At 37.1% G+C, this 23,600-nt stretch overlaps 1 long non-coding RNA gene across 1 annotated transcript in view; it reads right to left on the bottom strand.

Annotated features, from left to right (window-relative positions):
* Positions 1–21,361, bottom strand: part of LOC133093577 (uncharacterized) — a 136,450-nt gene extending 115,089 nt beyond the window's left edge. Inside the window, exon 1 of the long non-coding RNA XR_009701293.1 lies at positions 21,297–21,361. This is a non-coding gene — a long non-coding RNA (uncharacterized LOC133093577). The remainder of the gene's footprint in view (positions 1–21,296) is intronic.
* Between the last annotated feature and the right edge of the window lie 2,239 nt (positions 21,362–23,600).

Below are 23,600 nucleotides of genomic sequence, written 5' to 3'. Positions count from 1 at the left end.
CAAAGTACTTATTTTAACTTTTATTGAAAGACAACTATACTGGAAATGAGTTCCTTCAGTTTTTGTTTTTCTGAGAAAGTTTTTACTTTTCCTTCACTTCTGAAAGACAATTTCATTGGATATAACACTCTACATTGGTTAACTTTTTCTTTTAACACTAAATATTTCATTCTACTCTTTCCTTGCTTATGTGGTTTCTGATTAGACATCTGATGTAATTCTTACCTTTGTTTGCTCTATAGGTAAGGTGTTACCCCCCCACCAAACCCCAGTCTTCTTTCAAGGTTTTCTCTTTGTCTTTGGTTTTCTGTAGTTTGACCATGATATGATCAGGTATGCATATTTTGGGGGTACGTATCTTGCTTGGTATTCTCTGAGCTTACTGGATTTGTGGTTTAGTTTCTATCATTAATTTTGGAAAACTCTCAGCCATTATTACTCCTAACTTTTTTTCTGAACCTTTCTATCTTTTTGTTCTGATGTTCCCATTTATACATCTGTAACTATTTTGGTAATTGTCCCACCTATCTTGGATATTCTCTTCATCTTTTTGGCTCTTTTATCTTTTTGTATTTCAGTTTTGGAAGTTTTCTATTGATATATTTTCAAGCTCATAGATCCAGTCTACTTATGAGTCCATTAAAGAAACTCTTCACTTCTGTTACAGTGTTATTTTCCTGCAGTTTCTTCGGATTGTTTCTTAGAGTTTCTATCTTTCCACTTATATTATTCATCTGTTCTTTTGGTCTGTTCACTTTTCCATTAGAGCACTTAGCACATTAATCATAGTTATTTTAAATTCCTTGTTTGATAAGTTCAACACCTCTGTCACATCTGAGTCTGGCTCTGATGTTTGTTTTGTCTCTTCAAATTGTGTGTGTGTGTGTGTGTGTGTGTGTGTCTCTCTGCTTCTTAGCATGCCTTGTAATTTTTTTGTTTAAAGCTAGGCATGATGTACTGAGGAACAGAAACTGGGTACGTAGGCCATTAGTGTGAAGTTTTTTGTTCATCTGCCTAGGAATTAAGCTCTTTGTTGTGGCTGTAGGTATCACAGACTCCAACTTCTTCTAATGCCCTTGTTTTTGTTCCCTCTATTGTCTTTGAGTTTCCCTAGAAACTTGTTGGTAAATAGAGTTTGAGCTTTGAAGCTCTTTCAGCTATAATCCACTGCTAGTATACAGGGGGCTTGTTGATGTGCTGGTAAGGTGTTGGGGGGTAGGGGATGCATTCCAAAATTCTATGCTTAGGTCTCAGTTTTTCAGTGGGCCTGAGCCCCTGGACTCTGGCCTTCTCAAGTGCTTCTCAACACCTCCCCACTCTGGTGACACAGAAGACTAGTAGAGGTGGAAGTTGTGTAATTTTCCTTCCCCGAAGTCAAATAAGGGTCAGGTGAAGTCTTTTGCCTTGGCAGGTAAGTTGTCATTGTGAAGAACTCTCTGGGCTTACTTTATTTTATTTTATTTTTAAATACATTTATTTATTTATTTTTGGCTGCGTTGGGTCTTCATTGCTGTGCACGGGCTTTCTGTAGTTGCAGCGAGCAGGGTCTACTCTTCATTGCAGTGCACGGGCTTCTCATTGTGGTGGCTTCTCTTGTTGCGGAGCATGGGCTCTAGGTGCGCGGGCTTCAGTAGTTCTGGCACATGGGCTCAGTAGTTGTGGCTTGTGGGCTTCAGTGCGTGGGCTCAATAGTTGTGGCTCACGGGCTTAGTTGCTCCACGGCATGTGGGATCTTCCTGGACCAGGGCTCGAACCCGTATCCCCTGCACTGGCAGGCAGATTCTTAACCACTGTGCCACCAGGGAAGCCCCTCTGGGCTTACTTTAAATAGGTCACTCTTCCCCTTTCCCTGTTCAAACACAGGCAGATTTTTCTCCCATCTTTACTGGTGGGGCTCCTGGAGGTAAAATACATGAAAGTCTGCCCCTCCTTGACTGGTCCCCAAGAGATTTTAACTTTTAAGTTAGTCCATATATAGCCTCCAGAAGCTCACTGAAGCCACTGTTTAAGTCTTCCTACAAGTTACTGGTTCCAGCATCTTCTGCTTTAGGTAAGTTAGCTAATCTGTATTCTGTGTTTTGTGTATCCACCTGTCTCTCCAGTTTTGAGGGTGGCAATTTGTCCAGTGACCTCGATTCCCTGAAGGATCTAAGAAAAGTCATTTTCTTTTTCAATTTCTTCAGCTTTTTTCTTGCAACGGGGGTAGGAGTGACAACTTACAACCTCTCTACATGTCAGAATGGAAGCTAGATGTCCTGTTGAATATTTTTATTGTGAAAGGTTGTTGGATTTTGTCAAATGTTACTTATGCATCTGTTGAAATGAAAATTTGGTTTAACTTTTTATTCTATCAAAACTGTGTGTTACATTAACTGACTTTGGGATGTTAAACCAACCTTGCATTTAGGGGTTAAATCAACTTTGTCATGGTATATAAACCTTATTCATTTAGAACCAGTCAGGAGCAAAGTTCAAGATTTCCAAGTTGGGCCATTTCTACATTTTCTGAGAGCAAAATATCTCAGATGAGTTCATAAGAATGTAGAAGTAGCTGTCACCTCTGTGAGATAGATTGTGTCCAAAGGTATTTTTTTTCATTCCTGAGCTCTTCTTGATGTGTGCTCACTAGAAGCATACCTTTGAGATACTGCAGGTTCAGTTCCAGACTACTGCAATAAAGCAAATATTGCAATAAAGCAAGAAGTCACATGAATTGTTTGGTTTCCCAGCACGTATGCAAGTTATGTTTACAGTGCAATGTAATCTATTAAGTTTGCAATAGGATTATGTCTAAAAAAACAATGTATATACCTTAATTAAAGATATTTTATTGCTAAAAAATGCTAACCTTTTATTGATAAAAAATGCTAACCTTAGCATTTTAATGCTAAAAAGTGCTAACCTTTGAGTTGACTAACATTTGAGCCTTCAGTGAGTCATAATCTTTTTGTTGGTGGAGGATTTGAAATATTGTGAGAATTGCCAAAATGTGACACTGAGACATGATGTGAGAAAATGCTGTTGGAAAATGGTACTTATAGACTTGCTCGATGCAGGGTTGCCACAGGGTTGCTTTCAATTTGTAAAAAAAATGCAATATCTGTGAAGCATAATAAAATGAAGCAGAAGTGTACTTGCTCTTTGCTCTATATTTCCATCTGGGGATATGTTGGTGTTCTGGTCCAATGTGGAATTCACAACATTCTGGTGTATATCATATGCATCCTTTTCTTCGATTTATAACTTCGCTACACAAGTGAGTCCTTCCTGGGATCATTTATCAAATTAACTACTTGGTTCAAATGCTTGTCTTAGGGTTTACTTCTGGGACCCCAATCGATGACTGACTTGCTCAAACTCTGTTGACAGCTTTCAATTACTTTCAGAGTAAAACCCAAACTTCTTAGTTTATACGGCCTTTGGTGATTCACACTAATTGTCATTTCTAATGTTCTTTCTCAACACATTCTGCAGAGGATACTTTGTTACAGCCAGATTCAGCCCTGTCTTCTTCCCCATATCCGCTTCATATTCTCCTCGCCTGGCTATTACACTCATACTATTACTCATACTTGGAATTTCCCATAGTAGAGTGATTAAAAACAGACTCTGAAGTCAGGCTGCTTGGATTTATATCCTGGTTTTGACACTTACTAGCTGTGTGCTCTTCATCAAGTTACTTAGTCTCTCTGTGCCTCCATTTGCTCATCTATTTTACAGGGATAATAACAGTACCTAACTCGAGAGGGCAGACAGCAGAAGCAAGAAGAACTACAATCCTGCAGCCTGTGGAGCAAAAACCACATTCACAGAAAGGTAGACAAGATAAAAAGGCAGAGGGCTATGTACCAGATGAAGGAACAAGATAAAAACCCCAGAAAAACAACGAAATGAAGTGGAGATAGAAAACCTTCCAGAAAAAGAATTCAGAATAATGATAGTGAAGATGATCCAGGACCTCAGAAAAAGAATGGAGGCAAAGATCAAGAAGATGCAAGAAACGTTTAACAAAGGCCTAAAAGAATTAAAGAACAAACACTTAGAAGAATTAAAGAACAAACAAACAGAGATGAACAATACAATAACTGAAATGAAAAATACACGAGAAGGAACCAATAGCAGAATAACTGAGGCAGAATGGATAAGTGACCTGGAAGACAGAATGGTGGAATTCATTGCCATGGAACAGAATAAAGAAAAAAGAATGAAAAGAAATGAAGACAGCCTAAGAGACCTCTGGGACAACATTAAACACAACAACATTCACATTATAGGGGTTCCAGAAGGAGAAGAGAGAGAGAAAGGACCCGAGAAAATATTTGAAGAGATTATAGTCAAAAACTTCCCTAACATGGGAAAGGAAATAGCCACCCAAGTCCAGGAAGCACAGAGAGTCCCAGGTAGGATAAACCCAAGGAGAAACACGCCGAGACACATAGTAATCAAATTGGCAAAAATTAAAAATAAAGAAAAATTATTGAAAGCAACAAGGGAAAAACAACAAATATCATACAAGGGAACTCCCATAAGGTTAACAGCGGATTTCTCAGCAGAAACTCTACAAGCCAGAGGGGAGTGGCATGATATATTTAAAGTGATGAAAGGGAAGAACCTACAACCAAGATTACTCTACCCGGCAAGGATCTCATACAGATTCGATGGAGAAATCAACAGCTTTACAGACAAGCAAAAACTAAGAGAATTCAGCACCCCCAAACCAGCTCTACAGCAAATGCTAAAGGAACTTCTCTAAGTGGGAAACACAAGAGAAGAAAACGACCTACAAAAAAAAACCCATAACAATTACGAAAATGGTAATAGGAACATACATATCGACAATCACCCTAAACGTGAATGGATTAAATGCTCCAACCAAAAGACACAGGCTTGTTGAATGGATACAAAAACAAGACCCATATATATGTTGTCTACAAGAGACCCACTTCAGACCTAGGGACACACACAGACTGAAAGTGAGGGGATGGAAAAAGATATTCCATGCAAATGGCAATCGAAAGAAAGCTGGAGTAGCAATACTCATACCAGATAAAATAGACTTTAAAATAAAGGATGTTACAAGAGACAAGGAAGGACACTACATAATGATCAAGGGATCAATCCAAGAAGAAGATATAACAATTATAAATATATATGCACCCAACATAGGAGCACCTCAATACACAAGGCAACTGCTAACAGCTATAAAAGAGGAAATTGACAGTAACACAATAATAGTGGGGGACTTTAACACCTCACTTACACCAATGGACAGATCATCCAAACTGAAAATTAATAAGGAAATACAAGCTTTAAATGACACAATAGACCAGATAGATTTAATTTACATTATAGGACATTCCATCCAAAAATAGCAGATTACACTTTCTTCTCAAGTATGCATGGAACATTCTCCAGGATAGATCACACCTTGGGTCACAAATCAAGCCTCAGTAAATTTAAGAAAATTGAAATCATATCAAGCATCTTTTCCAACAACAACGCTATGAGATTAGAAATCAATTACAGGGAAAAAAAAAACGTAAAAAACACAAACACATGGAGGCTAAACAATACGTTACTAAATAACCAAGAGATCACTGAAGAAATCAAAGAGGAAATCAAAAAATACCTAGAGACAAATTACAAGGAAATCACAACAATCCAAAACCTATGGGATGCAGCAAAAGCAGTTCTAAGAGGGAAGTTTATAGCAATACAAGCCTACCTCAAGAAACAAGAAAAATCTCAAATAAACAATCTAACCTTACACCTAAAGGAACTAGAGAAAGAAGAACAAACAAAACCCAAAGTTAGTAGAAGGAAAGAAACCATAAAGATCAGAGCAGAAATAAATGAAATAGAAACAAAGAAACCAATAGCAAAGATCAATAAAACTAAAAGCTCATTCTTTGAGAAGATAAACAAAATTGATAAAAGAAAATAATAATAACAGTACCTAACTCATGAAGTGAATATGACAATTAAAAAATTAGTACTTAGAAAGGTACCCCTTACTTAGTAAATACTGAATAAATGTCAGCTATTATTATCCCATTTCCAAATCTTACCTTCAAAGCAGCTCAATCCTCTACTTCAAGGATGCCTTTTTTTGAACCCATAGCTATATATAAGCATTGCAGCTCTTAAAGTCTCTCTTTACCTATTATTTTCTATCATGCATGATATGCAAATTTAATTTCCCTGATAAAACTGTATGTTCCATAAGAAAAAAGATAATTCCCTTTCTTTGTATCCAATTCAATGCTTAGCACATAGTGCATACTCAGGTATTTAATGAATGACTTAATTTTCACCACAAAATAAAAATACATAGCACATGTAATACATATCAATTTATAATATCTTAGCCAAAGTCAACTCACAAAAGCAATAGAAAATTCCCAATTCAGAGTTACATTTATCTCCAGGAAACAAATCACAAGTTAAAAACTGTAGAAGTTAAATAACAGTTCAGCCTCAATTGTTCATCTTTATTATACGTGAGCATTGATTCCACTGTGGATTGATTTATATCACAAGAAAAATAAGATTTCAGATGAAGAGACCAGACCTGTTTTTGTTGTTGTTGTTGTTGTTATGTCTGTGGTACACAAACCTCTAGGCCAGAATATTATTTCCAATTACGCCCATGTTTATGAATCACATAAAAACTCTATGTAGCCCAAACATTCACAAAGAAACATTATTTTTATTCAAACATGTTTCTCCCCAGCCTCTTATATCCTTCTTGACTTAAGAAACTGTTCAGTTCACATTAACAAAAATCACCATGCTAAGATGGTGATTTTGAAGGTGATTACATGTAATAGCTTCTGCTTTATAACTGAAGAGATACTACTCATTTATCTACCACGTGAGCTCAAATCTCTATATTCAAATCGCTGCCTATTTCTGAGACCAGGCTTCACAAGATTTCAAATCCAAAATCTAGGACAGTTTCCCCCAAAGGAATAGAGTTGGAGTGCAGTTTTTGTTTTGTTTTGTTTAATGCTCCAGTGGAAATATAATTAGCATTTTAGAAACATAGAATTGTTATTGGATTCTGATTCAGAAAGTATTTACTATATTATATCTCCTGAATGTAAGTCAATGTACTGGTTACTTTAAAGGAGATTCCATGACAATAAGACAGAGTCTCTGCCCTTCAAGAGCTTTTAGCTAGTTAAGACAAATGTTCAAACTCATCTAAGTAAGAAAAAGAACATTATAATAAAGCCCACATGAGAAGCACAAGTGCCATTTGGATTAAAGTGAGGAAGGAAACAAATTCACCAGGATAATGGGACTTGAGTCAAGACACTTATATGTTATGGAGGGAGTGACACTTCAGATGAGACTGGAAGGAACAGTTAGACTCAGCATTTGGAGGTGGTGAAGAAAGGTTCTCCACAGAAAATAAAGAACATGTATGATCTTATTTTTGCTGGCTGGTATATATTCATTGTGTTCCTGGCAAAATAGCCCTGATTTTCCTTTGAGGAAGTACCACTCTAGTCCGTGCTCTTTGAATGTATTTGCTGTTACTGGTGGTAACCTGGGCCTATCATCTGATTTTATTATCCACAGTGATTGATTTAGGTATTTAGAGCTTAAATCAAATACCTTGATTTAAGGTATTTAGGCCTTTTGATTTAGTGACTGAACAGGTGATGTTTGCTTTGGCAATGACCTTGAGCATGGGAACAGATAAGCCTGAGGCTGCTGTTTGCTCTTTCCTCCACATGGACCCTGGGACTAAAGCCAACATAAAGGTAAGACCTAGGAGATGAAGAAGACTGGATCCTATGACATCATGTGAGCCTGAATGTCAAGCCTACATGGAACTAGCTAGTTGTAAACTTTCTGGTTACTTAGACGGAAGAAATTATTCTTCTGATAATTTGGGTCAAGTTTTCTGTTGCTTCTAAAATAAAGGGTCCAAACTGATTCAGTAAATAAATGCATGGATATGGAAAATCATGTGTAGAAGTAGTAATATCTCTCTGAGAATAGAAAGGTTTCTGCTGTATCTTATTATCAATAACTGTCAACATCTTGCACTCTCAGGAACTGACATTTACCTTCAGTGTCAGACCTCACTGTGTACACTTCAATTAACTGAATCTCAAAATAACAGAAAGTGAGACCAAGGCAATGAAAGGACTTTTAATGTGACTGTCAGATTTGTTTTGCCCACTTCCCATTGCCTACCCCCACCATTGGGTTGCCTTCTCCAACTAACACATGCGTTAATTGGCACAGAAGCCTTCACTGATGCAAAATCCACTGCCCAGTCTACTTCTATTGTGTCTGAGCAGCAACTGAAAGTTGGTGGTAAGATTTGAAATTGGTGCTGATGATGTAATAGCTTCCATTACTGAGGGCTTCCTATATTCCAGGAACTGTACTAAAAATGCTGGATGTATAATCCCCTCATACCTTCACAAAAGTCCTGTGAGTTATGTACTGTTTCCCTGTATACAGATGAGGAAACTGAGGCTCATAAATATTAATTAACTTGTTCTAATTTCCACAGTGTCATAGGTCAAATCATATAAAATCTATCTGATCCCAAGCCCCACTCCCAAGCCTCACCTTAGCAATTATCTGTGAGTTTACAGTGTATCTGGAGCTTTAAGTGGTGAGTAAGAACTTGTTGATAGGGTCAGTGGAGAGCTTGCCTACTTGCTTTCACTGGTATGGAGATCAAAACACAATTCTGTTCAGTCTAAGGTGGCTAGACAGATGCCCAGCAAAGTCCCAGGTCTTGGGAAAATAGCTAATTGTGGCGGAGAGATCACCATTTGCTCTCTACAGTTGTAATTAATAAATAAATGCTTACTCTTAAATATGTTATTCTTATTGACCATAGGAATACAAAGCAGATGAGAAAGATGAGGTCTAGAAAGGTAAGCTACTCCGAGAAACAGTCTGAGTCAGGATGAGAATCTTACCACTCTGGACTGACCCTCTGAGTAGATCCCTGTTTCTCAGGGAAAGTTTAAATCTGAACCATAACTAAGACCCTGGAGCTGGGGTTAGGATAAAAAGCTTGGCAGTTAAGCGGTCAAACCGCCAGCTCTCATCACTGAAGAGATGTGAGGTGGATATTCAGGAAGTGCTGCTTCAATGAAGGAAATAAATTAACATCTGTTAAAAGCCAGTCACAGACTGGTGTACTTATGCTTTTATCTTTCTCAATCAAATGGCAGTGTGTACAACCTTTTTGTGGTAGATAGTATTATCCTTATTTTAGCAAATAAGAAAAGTGAGGTTCAGAGCACTATGTAGCATCCCCCAAACTACCAAATTAGTAATTTTCAAAAAGCAGGAATTAGATCTCTTTTATATGTTTATATATCTAAATGGAGTTTTAAATGTAATTGCATCACAACACACACTCACTCCCAGTATATGACTTTAAATTATGTCAACCCAGAAATTCATTCTATCAATGAATACACAAAGTTTATTTTTTAAATGCATTCTATTTAATGCATATTTTATTTGTTGGTATGTTTGTTTTTGCTAGAAACTTTGTTTTGGTGTGAAAATTAGTCAAGATAGCCTTTTCTTCAAAGGAAAAAGAGAAACCAATCTTTATGCCTGATGCTCTAGGTTTTGAGTACTGTGGGTTAGAAAGAAGTGACCAAAAAAAAAAGTACAGGCTACCATTTTTTTTTTCTTTTTGTTACACAACAGGAGCTTATATCAGCTTCCCAAGTTACTGACAAAAAGTACAAAGCAGCCATCAAGACCTCTCAGTAAATGTAACATGCAACCCTCAGGAACAAGAGGACCCAAAAAACCACAAGATTCCAATTTTTAGTCCTCTTTTTCGTCAGTTTGATGGACACTCACATTTATTGAAACATTCCAATGGCTGCTTTGTGCATCCTTGTCACCAGCTGTGTGACTTTGGAAAACTCTATATTCTTGGTGCTTTCGTCTTTGAGTCTTGCAGAATTAGGAACAAATTGTTTATCAGAGATAACTGGAAGAAAACGTCATCCAGTTAGTCCCCTGGTAGTGAATAGGGCTACACCCCATCCATCTACACTGCTCTTTGAGAATACAGAGGTGAAGAAGCTACAGTAGGTGTTGGAACTTAAACGCTTACACAGGCCACATAGGGGATGTAAACGAGTGATGTGAGAAAATAGGGAGTGGTGGAGCACACAATATCTGGAGGCATCCAGAAGGCAGTTTTGCAAAGTGGTTAATACTGCTAGAATTTGGAGTAAGAATGTCTGGGATTCAATCCTGGCTCTTCTTACTAACTGTGTGTGTTTGGATAAGTTATCTAAGCATTTAATGCCTCCGTTTCCTCATCTATAAAATGAAAATAAGACTGACTTTAGAGGGTTGCTGTAAAAAGTAAATATTATCTATATAAGTTTTTAGCACAGTACCTGACAAAAAGTCAATGATCAATAGATTTTTTTCTTCAAAAAGTACAGGGACACATTTATATTTTCAGCAAAGCCTTGATTGGCTTGACTTTAACTAACTGGAGTGGGAGAAAAAGGATGTCTTGTTAGCCCTGGGGAAAGTGAAACACACGTGAATCACTTCCATAACTTAAGCACTTGCTATTTATTCCAGGAAATTAAAATTTTACTTTATTTCTTGACTATAAATTGTGCTTTACACTTTAACATTCTAGGGTAAACACAGAGTTGTCCTTGAAAAGTGTAAGAATTGTAAAAACACGAAATAGATATGAAAGCAAGAGAGGAAACTGCAAATATTTGCTAAGTAAAATTTTAAAATCCCATTTTATCTAATGGAACACAGACTGAAACAAGTATTTCTAGGAAGTACATCAAAGGGGCAAAATGTTTTTCTATAAGAATTAACAGAAGCAAATAAACAACACCCAAGGCCAAACTAAATAGACATCAAACATAAAAACAGCAATCACAAGAGGAAATGTATTAGGAAATTAAGTATATAGAAAACTGTCAAACCTTCAAAAATGTTAATTAAAAGAAACATGAGATACTTTTTCACTTATCACACTGGCCATATTTTTTTAATGAAGATAACCTATGATTAGAAAAAATTCAGCTGGCTCTCATATATTTGTGTTAAGAGTATACAATGCTATAGGAAAGGTTTTAGAAAGTGTATATCCAAGCTTTAAAAATGTCAAAAGACAGAGTTCATAATGTTAATTATGAGAGTCTACCCTGTGAAAACAGTCAAAAGCACAGAATAAGCTATACATGCAAATATGCTCTTTTCGGCCAAAATACTTAAAGGAGGTATTTGCATTTTAAAAATTGACATATAGTAGTTTACAATATTAAAATGATAACTAAACACAAGGAGAAAATATGAAGTGCCATACCAAGAATTTCCCTGTGGCCCCTTTCCTCCAGCAGTCTGCAATATAATTGAAGGGGACAAAGCACATATTGGAAAAATCTTGAGAATAAATGTAATATAATATTTTAATAAAAACTTGAGAATAATATAAAAAGCAAAACTTGGATGCTGCAGAGAGGCAAAGTAAAATAACAAACTAATCTGTAAATTTTTCTCTTTTATATCTGTTTTATAATAATAAAAGTAATTTAAGGCTATTCCCAAAAATGTGAATAATATAGGATAAAGTAAAACAAAGAATATAAAATTATCTTAATTTCCTTAGATAAATTTTGTTTAATTTCTTCTTTTCTCGTTGTGTTTAATTATATTTTTCCTTCAACAAAAACATCTTTTTTGTTTGTAATCCTTGACTCAGGTGAGATGAGACCTGGGGAAGAGTGGCTAGATACCCATGTAGTAACAAGCAGAGGGTCTTTCTAATGTGCCTGTGATTATGTCATTTAGACACTATTCAAGGCCCTAACTGATATTTTTAAAGGAAACCCAGAAGATAAATATGCATTTGCAAGGGCAGAGTCTGTCTAGACATCATCTGTTGTAGTAAAACTGTTCGAGTTCACCAAAAATAAATCAAGTGAATTTTAGTTTAGACCAAGTTCCCAAACCTGAGTCCTTGATAGCTCTAGCACAAGAGGTCAGACCTCCATCCTCCTACAAAGGGTTACATAAAGGAGTCAGGCTTCTTGGGTTCAAATCCTAAGTTTTCTGATCTTAGACATGTTATTTAAATCATTAGTAGCCTCAGTGGACTCATAAGTGTGCATGTGTAAAATGGGATGATAATAAAAGAAACTTCCTCACAAGATCATCATGGAGATTAAATGACATAAGTTGTAAAAGCACTTTCCTAAGTGCCTGCCTCCTAATTAAACATATATTAATGGTTATTATAATTATTATTTTTAGTTAGTCTCACGCCTTTCTCCTCCATGATGTTTCACAGCACTTAGAGCAGTTCATTTTCCTTTTGAAAAATAGCTGATATTCTGTGTGTCACTCTGATGTCCCTTAGCCACTAAGAAGGGCATCTCGGTTTGGTCAGGGAGTGTCTGGGGAAGCTGAAGGAGGGTCTTTTGGAGCCAGAGCCTTCTTTTCCATTCTAGTTGCTCCATTTATGAACTCTAGGACTTGGGCAAATATCAACTTCTCTGAGCTTCACAAGCCTCATAAGGAGAAAATACCAAGAACTACCTTGGAGGCTGTCAGGAGGGCTAAATGAGATATTCCGAAGATGACTAGCATATTGCCCACCGTGTGATAAATGCTCAGGAAATACAGCCCTGAGTCAGTGGATGGAAGCAGTGCCCCATAAGTCACAACCTGCTAAGCCTTTGGCAACAGGGACACTCATTTAAATGTTTATCACTCTCTATCTCTTTTTTTTCCTGGGATTTAAAACCCTGTTTAAATGATTTTGGATTTATTAGCAGTGCTAGTGATGCTTAACGATTGATTCATTCTTCCCTGTAATTAATTGAGGTGATTAGAGAAAGCATTCTTATTACTGTAAAGTTTGATTTGTAACAACCTGTTAAATCCAGAGGGAGGGAGGGAGTTGAGAAGAGGTCAGTCCCCTCCAGTAATGAATACACACCCTCCCTCGAAGGAGTAGAGTGCCTTTTTTTTGAGGAGGGTATTCGGAATTTAGGCATGATTGGCTAGTGTCTCTTTGCCAACAAGGCTTTAACCTTCAAATGAAAAGAGCCAAAATCTATACTAGCATTTCCCAAAACATATTCTGTGAACTATTCAACCCTGCCCCCGACCATGAAACACTCTACAGAGAATAAAAGAGGGAGTGGGTCTTATGTTCAAATAACTTTGGAAGTCTTGCATGAACTAGCGCCCTTGAAGATTCACAACACACAAGATGACCCATCTATGTAATGTTGGGAGAATCCAGATAAAGAAAATTATTTAATGAAATGAAGCCTTTTTCCCCTGTCAATATCTCTTAACGCTGTGAAGAATTAGCATAAGCCAAAAACTGCTTAAGAATTCTTATCTATAAATAGATAAACAAACATTCAATAATATATATTTTAACTATATTAAAAGTTTCAAATAAAACAGAATGCACCTATGCTGCTTATAATAAATGATTACCTTAAGAAGGGTTTTATACTGGAGAAATCATACTCTAAATAAAGGTGAAAGTTGTTTTGCTCACTTAAGCCACTTTCTTGCCTTAACTGCCTTCTTCATCCTGTTTGCTCAATGAATCCACAGTGTCACCTATTAAACGGATGTTAAAGGGACACCCACAGAAGAATCAGTATCTCTCTCTCTAAACTTGTGTACTTATGTCTTTTTGTAGTAGTAAAGTATGAATTTTGATTCTCAAATCCTTTCTCTCTAGTTTCTGCTCATTTTCAGATACTATCTTGAAGAGGTGAGGGGGAGATAGGAGCCCTTAAAAATTAGAGTGTTTGCATAAGTGATAATTTGAAGTTACTGCCATTGTGTAGAAGTGTATAGACCAAGGGAAGAGTGTATAGACTTTCCAAACTCCATCCCTTCCGACAAACCTCACTAAATAAATGAATTGGAACTTTGTTTGTTTCTCAACTCAAATATAAATAGTAGGGATATGGGTTACTTTACTGTGTGCTGAGATTAATAACTATACATTGTTAAGAAGCTCAGGATGCTGTTTGTGGGGACTAAGGTCCAGGTGATTTATTTATTCCTTCTCCCTCCATCATTCCTTCCTTCTCTTTTTTTAAAGCTAAAGTTGACTTGTTTGAGCTTATATTTCTATCAGCTATCAAATATAAGCTTGAACCAGGTGGGATATAATCGGCACAAACCCTGTGATTCTGAAGAGCACCATGATGGGCCCTCCATACTGTGAAAGTTTCCAAGCTACAGCTGAGTAATAGTCAGGTTGCTTGTGTTGCTGCCTTAAATGTTTTCCTCTTGACATTGGTGAGTGTAAGACATTTATTTATTCTCTGTTATGTCTGATTGAAAAAAAAGAAGTTTGTTCCTCAAAGAGAGAAAAACAATAATTATTCTTGTTCGTAAGAAGAGAGCTTTAAAACACACTGATAGCTGTGTCTCTCACACCACCAAAGTATGTTCATCCCTTCTCTGCCTTAAGTAAGACAAACACCTTTTAATCTTATGGATGGAAGCACCCTGGCATTAAAAAGTCAATTAACTAACTGCCTGCAGTTAATTTACTGGTGAGACTGAGAACAAGAGCAAGAAAGAGAGGGAGAGAGATTAAATAGATGTTATATAGAGATATAGTTTATATATTTATACATATACATAACGTATCATATACAATATAGCATTTACAGACCAAGGGAAGATTTAAGCCACTGCCCCAGGGATGGCACCTGGACTAGGTTGGGCGGAGGCTGTGCCTTAGCCAGTAGGATGCATGGGTCAAGGGAGGACAGAGAACTCGCAACAGCAAAATAATTTCATGTCAGAGCCTTTGGCACTAATGGTGTCATCAAACTGTCACTTTTTCACTCAATACATAATTACTGAGCTCCATGACTTTTCTATGTGTTGGGGGAACAGCAGCAAGCAAGACAGACAAGAGGGATGATTTCAAAGTTGACCCTGAAAGGGGAAGCACACACACAGAGTAAATTTAATATGAGGGCCTCAAATAACTGGGGTTTCTAATGGAAACCACCCCCTTCTAGACAAAGAAAGTATTTCTCAGAAAGGAACTAAAGAGCTATTTTTCTCCTCACTCCTGCTTGCTCTTTTTCCCTCCGTATTCCTCTCCCTCTTTCTCTCCCTTTCACATACTACACATATGAACTTTCATAACTGGTATAACTTCAATATAATAATAATAGTTAAATTCAACATAATAATAATAATTATTTGGAAAATTGACATAGGGTTGCAAAATATTTTGCAATGTTGGGATATAAATTTCCTGAGCGCTTATTCTTTTAAGTGTTTTTTTGTCTACTAACTCATTTCAACACAACACCTTATGAACTAGGTACTATTATTATTCCCGTTTTAAATATACAGAAAATGGAACTCAAAGAGGTTAGGTGTACTTCCCCATCTAACCCCATGGCAGAGCCAGGCTGTGTGGGCTCAGGAAGTTTGGCCCCAGAGCTTGTTCTCCTGACCACCCCATGTAATGTGGACCCTAATACTACCTGAGTGAAAAACTCGCTTGTCTTTTTAATGTTTTTTTTAATTTCCCTGTAGACCGGTGAAAATTTCATCAAAGCCCTGCTTTGACCCACTAACCTGGGTCCAGGAGCCCCAGCCCCGCGCTATCAGCCTTATGAAGGTTTTTAATTCTCATCCCAGATTTACGTTGTAGATGTTGTAGGACAAGAGCTTAACTGTGTTCATAGGGTGCTGTTTACAATTTATTTTGCCAATGGCTTTCAAAAACTGCACACACTACCTGATTTTGAACACTCTCACTCACTAGCCCTTTTAACAATGTGTTATTAACCTGGTCGTCAGGAGACTGGGAAATGACCCTCAGGAAATGACCCACAGATGGACTTGAGGGGCCTAGGAAACCCCTGAAGTCAAATGAAAAAATGTATTCAAATGCCAGTAACCCTACACACACACACACGCACACACGCACTCCACAAACACATGGTCCGGGGAAAAGATCCACAGGTTTCACAGGAATCCTGAAAATATCCATAAGCGAAAAGAGCGTGAGAACTACTGCTCTAGGCCTGAGGACTAATTTACCATGTGACCTTATGAAAGTCACTGGGCCACACTGTACCTCAGTTCTCCTCTTGTCAAATCATAATTTAATTCTACTCTGACAAGTCTTCTAAAGGGTGAAGATTGGATGATATAAAGTCCTGCATACATATTAGCTATTATTATTTCTTTACCCTTTCTCTTTTACCTTCTGAGAGATTTTGTGAAATTTAGTCATGAAGGTTCTTTTGGGCAAGTAACAAAATTTCACCTGTGCAATGCTTTCTGTATCTTTATTTTTGAAGATATTTTAGTATTCTGTGCTCAATATAGATGGAAAACTGTTATTCCAATTTGTCCCAATAGCCAAGAAAAATGTTAAATTAAGGATAAATGAAAACAGTAAATCTGCATTTCTGCCCATCAACTCTAGAAATAGAAGATGAAGTGAACAGGTAAACATCGAAATGACACAACATCATTCCAGGCTGATTTTAAAACCTCATTAAGGGGCTATTTTAAGAGCAGAGCAGCTTTTCTAAGGAAATAAGCAATGTTTATGTAGGTGCACTCTAGCACTGTAGTCCAATATCAGAATATTTTCAGAAGAAAAAGAAATTCCAGTTAATGTGATTTTGCCCAGAAAGAAGAAGGCACCAGCAAGTACCAAAGACACTGTCATGATTTCTCTCATGGCTCTGCTGCTCTGTCTATGAGAAGCGTCATATGCCTACACACACATACACACACACACACATACACACACACAAACACACACACATCAAAGCAACAGATGGTTCCTAGAGACATTGAAGGTACATCTGATAGCTTGAGTTCTTGGGATTATCATCTGGCCTGAATTCCCTGCAGAAAATCTATTATTAGGCAACATTTAGGAACACGGTTTTATTGTGTTGCCCTCCTATGGGTGAATGAGATGCTTCTAAGAGTGGCCTGGGAAACATGCAGCTTCTAAAATCCAGGTAACAGGAAACAGGGAGAGCTATCCTGAGCCAATATACATATATCTAGATAGATAGATAGATAGATAGATAGATAGATAGATAGATAGATAGACAGACAGACAGACAGATAGATAGATATACCATACTGGTTCTGTTTTCCTGGAGAACCCTAACACAGTTTCCATGATTAGAACAATCATTTTGTGTTACCTAGTTCAGCCTTTTTTCTTGAATCTTTGGTATAAGGCTTATGATATATAGTCATGTAGGCAATACTACAACACCTCTAACAGGTAGCTCACTACTTCCATGTGAAAAGCTCTAATCATCACTCATTTATGCATTAACTCAAACATTTATTAAATTTCTACTATCTGCTGGCACTGTGCTATGAATAAGGAGCACAGCAGTGGACAAGAATCTCTACCACAGCAAACTATTGATTTCATGGAGAGACAACTAAATCAGAAATTACATTTTAGCACATCTTTTTACTTCTAACTGAACACTCATATGTAAATCTCACTAACTGCTCTGGATTAAGCCCCTAGCAATACATATAACAAGTCTAATTTATATCCCAGAGACGAATCCATTAGGCATTTGAAGACTAACTATCACAGCTTGGTAAATTAAAAATCCCTAATCCATTCATTCTTTTCTTTGGAGCATCTGCTCTGTGCCGTGTTGTGGAGATATAGCAAATTAAATACTAACACAAGCCCTGCCTTCAAGTAGTCATCCCTCCTTGCAGCTACCTTTTTTTTATAGTTGTAAGTCCTCCCATCCAAATAATTCTCTATTTGCTACCTTAAATACTAACAATCAACATTGTGCTAGAGATTGATTTATGCACAGAACTAAGTGACACAAGTCTCTGGCATCAAGAAACACACAGACTGGTGGTAGAGGCCAGTGTAGCTACTCCATTCATATCATCATCATGAATTCACAAAATAGATATACAGAATATACCTGGTTGGCCTATTTCCCTTTTCCATCACTATCCAGGGTATCTAAATATATGTGAAAGAAATAATATGATGATGTTTATTTATTAAAAATAATGTAAAATGAATGTCAAATACTGAGATTTGATTGTAGAGGTTATGTAAAGTATTTGAAGATTGCTTCAAAGCCCACTGACCCAACCAATGGCAATTTACGCTTTATTCCTTTTCCTGGATTATTTTCTAAGACCTAGGGCTGCAGTTTATTCTGTACCACCCACATTTTGAGACTCCACTGAAACACTAAAGCTTGGAACTTGCCAGGAAAACCCTCTCAGCAAATGCTCCAGGTCAGTCTGCTCCCCTTCCTCTCCACGTTGGCTGCATCTCAGGTCCCTCTGGCTTCTTTAACTCCTGCCTTCAGGAGAGTCAAAGAACACAACTAACTGTTGTTAGTCTTCTTTCCGCCAAAGCACTATACACTATATAATCCACCTCCAATATGTCCAGAGGGATGGGAAACATTTTGATAGTGGTTGTGATCTTTTTAATCTCCTTTACTTTCTTGGCCTGAATCTCTGACTTTCACTGTTCAGTCTCCCAAGGGCCTCTCTGTCCATTTATTCATTGGGTACTCCAAACATTGCCTTGTTTCTTTAATGGATTACTTTGATATACTCATTTTTAAATGAGGATATATTAATACAGCCTAAGAGAGAAACACTTAAATTTCAGTTTTTTAAATGAACACTTCATGAATAAGCTCATGTTACTCCATTCTTGAGGCTCTCCCCTGCCACCCATTGCTAACCCTCAGCCCTGAGGTAGGGTTTGGAGATGAAGGACAGATCAGGGTCATCTAGCAGACAAGCACAGATATCCTGTCAGCTCCTCAGCCAGGTCCGCCTGGTCCACCCAAAGTAGAGTAGTAGCCACAGCACTCTTTCATATCACCTTATTTTGTTTACTTCATAGCATTTTTCATAATCTGAAATTAATGTATTCATCTATTTTAACTTGTTTATAGTCTGTGCATCATCCACTTTACCCCTACTCCTACTTGATATAAATTATAGGAGAAGAGGACCTGCTCCGCTTCTTTATTGCTTTATCCCCAGCCGGTACATAATGAACAGATAGAAACATTGAATAATAAATGATTGAACCAGAAGATCAGAAGATGTATCTTTCATAGTGGCTCATCTCAGAAAAAGAAAACTATCCATCAATCTAGGCCAAGTGGCTGTACTCAGAATTTACTTATATTTTACATAGACTTATCACATCCTATCTGATTTTTCTCTGACAATAACTATTGAGATATAGGTTTATCAATTAAATGAAATTAATAAAATGGCTGCTAAATCACTAAACTTATTCTAATTTCTCTTTGGAAGTCTAGAATTTGGACATACGAGCTTCTGCAGGATTCCCAGGATGTGTTGAGGTTAGCTATTTGTTGGCGGTAGGGCAGGCCAAAGATATTTGATTACAGCATGACCCCTTATTCATGATTCTAGACTTCAGGAAAAAATCCTCAGCTAACTTTTAAGAGTTAACACAAAATATTCAATACTATACAATAATATCATCTTTAATATGATAGGATTTCCTTGTAATGTCTTGAGGATCAATACAGAGACTAACTTAATTCTAGTAGTTTCCTCCCACCTCACTCCTCGCTGGTTCTGCTTCTTCTCTCTGTCTGGGATCCTCTATCTCACTCCCCCTAGGTAATATCATCTAATCTCATGACAACTGTATACCCTTCCTCAGGCTTTTACCTTTAGTTCCAAATCCATATATTTAGCTACCTAATTCACACTTCCGCTTGGATATTGCTCAGGCAGCTCTAACTTAATATATCCAAAATAGAACTCTTGATTTCTTCCTCTAAATATATTCCTCCATCACACCACCCATTTGCTTAAACTGTCAACATTCAACTTACCCTCATATTCTCAGCTTCCCTCAGCATTAGGCCATGTCTCACCAGCTCAGAAACTATTCTTGGAAACTGTCATGTTCTTCTGCAGCAAAATATGCATTTGATCTCCTCTAATTGAAAACTAGTTTTCTCTGCACCACTGAATTTCAGATTTTTCAATAAAATATAATGAGTCTGTGGTGACATTTCTCATAGCTCCATGGGTCAATCTTTGATAATCCTGGGCTCCCCCATAGACCATTCTCCATGGACAAGCCAAACAGTGACCAGCATAGGTACCTCCAGAATGACCTGTACAATTGTTCATAAAGTCTCTCTATAGTAAACAGTGGCCACTACTAACCACAGGCAAAAGTGTCAGAAAAAGGAATGTGCTCTGAAATCTGATGCATTTCTATGGCCAGCATTACAGCTCAATAAGAAAATTCAGTTGCTTTAGCACCTGGCAGCATTTAGGATTCCCTCCCACCATAAATCTTTTCCTGGCTGAGTTACTGAGGGCAAACTGAGAACGAATGCCAGAACAGAGTTTTAACAGGCAAATAAATATGAGCTGCTCCTAAGGTCAAGGACAATGATAAAAGAAAGTTGTCATGATTTAAAGCAGTGGAGAGGAGGGGAAATAGGAAATAGATCTCTGTACTCCCAATTACAAATAATTGCTATCAGCCATCTTATGATTTTCCCTAAAGCACAGCAGAGTAAAGTAGTACTAAGTAGGTAAGCAACCACCGAAATGGACTATGGTCAAATTGCAAACTTAAAGTAGAGTAGATTTCCAAACTAGACAAATCACAGCATCTATGTCCACCCATATTTGCCTCAATTGGTTTATTGGGATAGGAGAGGAAATATTATTAAAGAGATCTGCAATGACCACAAAGAATGAAGGACAAAAAGACAGCTCATGACACCACAAATCTTACCTAATTGGCTGGTTACTACTCCACCTTATTCTAGAAAGAACTGCCATGAAGTGCTAAACACTTGCAGGAAACTGACTTTGTTTCTCAGTTTCCCTCCACTCAGTGCAAGAGGAGAACCTGTGAGTTTTATACTGTACAGTAATATGTGCTCTGTAATTGCAATTCTTACTGCCTCTAGACCAAACCACTGTGGTGTAGGCAGCAGAGCAGAAATAAAGAACACCTTAAATATGTTCTGATGCGTATATATCAGTATCAAGGCATAGCTGAAGAATGGTATAAAGTAAAATAGTAACCAAACTTCTGTAATGTGAAGAATTTTAGGACAGTGAATTGGGCCAGCTAGGAAGGCAAGTGTCACAGTCGGTTACAGCAACAAACTCCAAAGCAGAAATTTTTACCCAAGATTGAAAGTTGCTCAATAATATAGCAAGAACAGTTGAAGACCTACCAGAATTTGTAGCTGCAACTGCACACGTAGGTGGTAACCATTCTCAGCAGCATCATCCTCAAATGCCAGAGACCGGTGACAAATGCATGAAGTATGTGTGTCGCAGTCAGAGACCAATGATTACCTAATGTCTAGAGCAGAGAAGAATAATAGTCAAATACATCAGTCACAATTCTGTAGGCTGAGGTCAATCATTTATTATCAGTGGAAAGGCTAGTGTTATTCAAAGCCATTAGTGTCCATGAGTAAATTAAAATGTGTGTTTTGATACTTCTGTTTTTCTTTCACATATTTTGTTCCATTTGACATCAGGAATCCATTTAGACTATATTTCTATGTTTAACTCTAATAATAAAAAAGTGAATTTTCTTTCACAACAGAATCTAAACAGACTTGTAATTCTTTAATTTGCAGAATATTCCTCTCTCCCTTCAATCATAAAATTACTGGGTGTTCTTCCTGCATATACATCTTAACCACATCTCTATCAATGGTGTCTTGGAGCTCCAGCTTAATATTGAACTGAATAACCTGTTCTTGAGTCAAAAATTTTGCAAGTAAATGAAATTTCCCAATCCTAGAATACAAAACAATGTATATCTTGTAGAGAAGATCTTGCATTTCTTCTATATCATTAAATGTTCAAGTAACGTCTTTAACATTCCAGGCAACTTATACAACCAAATATATGAAGAAGTAATGCCTTTTTTCATATATCTTCAGAAGCAAAACATCCAAAAATACTGTTGGTTAGTTCATCTTGTATGCATTAATTATCTTATATATAGTCTCTGCAACCTTTGGGCTCCCTCTCTCTTTTCTGAAGAAAAGTAAATATCTTTAGTTTAATCATAGCAGTAGGCAAAGTTCAGCAGGTCAGAGGGTCACTGAGATCTTGGTAAACAAAGATTCTCAATCCCCAATACCACTCACACTTGAACTTCACCAGGTTTAACTCAATATCATTGTGTGCACATCTTCTGAGAGTAAAATTTCTTATCTCCTTTCTTTATGATTGAGCTAATTCTGTCTAAGTATATTGCATACTAATTGGATTCAGGCTTACTTGCAAGCACAAAGAGACATCAGGCAGTGAGGCTGTGTTGTGAGTTAAACCAACCATCACCCTGGAGACCACTCTACTTCATCCTACATCAAGTTCACCACCACCAAGACCCACATTGCTTTGCACACAGACATTGTATCTAAATATTCCTAGAAGAAAGAAATTCTAGAAAGATATATTAAAATTTTCCTTCTGGAAACATATATATTTATTTTTATGGCATTCCCAGTGCAAAAGTATATAAATATGGTCAGAAAAGAAAGAAAGAAAAATAAATGAACATGGAGATTTTCCCTTGGTCCTACTCTCTTCCTCTTCCCCCTTTATCCTGTCAGAATAGTATACATCAAACCAGAGCCTGATGTTGTAACTGGGCTTCCGGCTTTCATTTTCCTTCATGAATATTTCAGTATTTAAACTTTTGTTCAATATACTAAGATGGATGGCACTATCCCTTAATAGATACAACCTGTTTCCCAGCCACTGACATGTGTGTGATCCTCTCTAATTTTCTGTTATATCTGAATTTCATTTGGCTGCTCATATTTTTAACACACTCATTTTTTCAAATATCTGTCTTCCAACATCTTATTTTCAAAATAACAATATTTATCTGATTTTTATTTATTTTATTTTATTTTTTAGCACATAGCATGGTGTCATAAATGCTGCAAGCCACTCAACTAAGTTTTCTCAGGTTTTGTGTCCTGTCATAAGGACCCCTCTCTCTGTTTAACATGAGCTGAGAAAGGCAACAGACAAGAGGGACAAAGACTAGATGTATTTGTGTAAAAGAGAAAAATGAAAAGAGTGAGAGAGGATCACCTAGAAAGATAAAATCCTCTTGGCCACCCTAACTTCATTCATTTTTCCAAGTTATTGGTTCATTTTTACCACATCTTGCCAGTTCAGGGAAGAAAATGCCCACCTATAATATAAAACCCAGCACAGATCAGTGAATATTTACCTAAAATTTGATTCTCTAAACAGCAAAGCAGACATCAGTAAAGCGCTACAGCAGCAGCAGGGCTCAAACTAAATGAAAGAGAATTATTCTTTAGAAAATCTATGTTAGATTCTGGGCCTTGGCAGAAATGGGAAATCACTGAAACACAGTTTAAGGAGACCTAAGAGAGGAAGAAGTGGCCACAGTGGGCATCAGAGCATTCATCAATGGATACACATAGGAAGACAGCACTAGCAGGGAATTCCTGTTGAGAACCTACCAAGTGGTGGGC

The sequence above is a fragment of the Eubalaena glacialis genome, chromosome 1, assembly GCF_028564815.1.
Source record: "Eubalaena glacialis isolate mEubGla1 chromosome 1, mEubGla1.1.hap2.+ XY, whole genome shotgun sequence".
Taxonomy (NCBI): domain Eukaryota; kingdom Metazoa; phylum Chordata; class Mammalia; order Artiodactyla; family Balaenidae; genus Eubalaena; species Eubalaena glacialis.
This window is presented reverse-complemented; position numbering and strand designations above follow the sequence as displayed.